The sequence below is a fragment of the Dasypus novemcinctus genome, chromosome 11 (assembly GCF_030445035.2).
Source record: "Dasypus novemcinctus isolate mDasNov1 chromosome 11, mDasNov1.1.hap2, whole genome shotgun sequence".
Classification (NCBI taxonomy): Eukaryota; Metazoa; Chordata; class Mammalia; order Cingulata; family Dasypodidae; genus Dasypus; species Dasypus novemcinctus.
The window spans coordinates 118,194,160-118,195,532 of NC_080683.1; the positions used below are offsets into that span (position 1 = coordinate 118,194,160).

A 1,373-nucleotide genomic window follows, 5' to 3' on the forward strand; every position below is an offset into this window, starting at 1 on the left:
CCCACCTGCAAGGAAGCCCCGCCCACCTGCAAGGAAGCCCCGCCCACCTGCAAGGAAGCCCCGCCCACCTGCAAGGAAGCCCCGCCCACCTGCAAGGAAGCCCCGCCCACCTGCAAGGAAGCCCCGCCCACCTGCAAGGAAGCCCCGCCCACCGCTGCAGAGCTCAGGGGCTGAGGCTCTCAAACCTCCAGCCAACCTGAGCCCCCGGAAACGACCCTGCCCCTTTCCAAAGCTTCCCACCCCCAGCCTGCTATCCCGACGGCAGGACGCCAAAAAAAGAACCACGTGGGGCCGAGGGGAGCACAAAAACGTGACCTCAGTGTCTCCGGCTGTGACTTACTACCCACCTCCCCTACCCACCTCCCCGTCAAAACCTTTCCTCGGCGACTGGGTCCCGTGCCAGTCGGCCTGAGTAGCCACATCAGGTGGAACAGGTCTGGGCTGCCTGGGTCTGGCCACGCTCCAGAAGCCCGGTTCCTACGAGGAAACGCACTACAGGTCCTACAGCTTCGGAGCAGCGCCTGCGCCTGACAGGTTCTAAATCCAGGCTGATTGCCCGCAGAAGAACAGCCCATCCAACCCAGACCAAGGCCCCCAGCTCGATTTTACCTGATCTCAATCTGAAAAGAGGGAAACCCCAGCAAAATAAACTCCCGTCAGAGGTGCAATCAAACACTGCTTGCAGAGAACAAGCTGAATAGATTTAGTCCATTATTCTCGACCTTCAGAACCGAATTATCATGACATCTAAAGCCACGATCCCAAAGCCCGAGGGAGACGCCAGTACGTGCGTCCAACCATCAGGAATCCAGACTCAGCCAGACACACACACCCTCGTGCTCCTTTTGTGGTGCCCAAGCAGGTGAAGGGGGGCGCACGCGTTCGTGCATGATGTGCCTCCCTCAAACCTTGTTACGATGTCGGCACATAACACCACACTCGTGAGGAAACTTTCCTACAGTGGAGTGCAACCAAAGGCCAAGCCTTCATTCCATCGTCTTAACTGTATTTAAATTTATGTTTTGAAATACACTGGGGGAAGCAGATGTGGCTCAAGTGATCGAACTCCTGCCTACCATGTGAGAGGTCCCGGGTCCGGTTCCCAGGGCTTCCTGGAGAAGAGGAGCAAGAGGGCAAGCTGGCGTGATGGGCAGGTGCATCGAGCTGATGCAACAAGATGACGCAAGGAGGAGACACAGAGAAAAGACAATGAAGACACAATGAGCGGAGGTGGCTCAAGCAATTGAGTGCCTCTCTCCCACGTCAGAGGTCACAGGTTCAGATCCTAGGGCCTTCTAAAGAGAAGACAAGAGACAGCGAGCAACAAACAATAAGGGGGGGGATAAATAAAAATAAATCCTTTTTAAAAATAA

The 1,373-nt window shown here is 55.8% G+C and overlaps 1 non-coding gene across 1 annotated transcript; it reads left to right on the top strand.

Moving 5' to 3' along the window:
• The first annotated feature begins 839 nt into the window (after positions 1-839).
• On the top strand, positions 840-947 carry LOC111764486 (small nucleolar RNA U13). The gene has a single exon (XR_002797078.1). It is a non-coding gene; the product is annotated as a small nucleolar RNA U13 (small nucleolar RNA).
• The last annotated feature ends 426 nt before the right edge of the window (positions 948-1,373 follow it).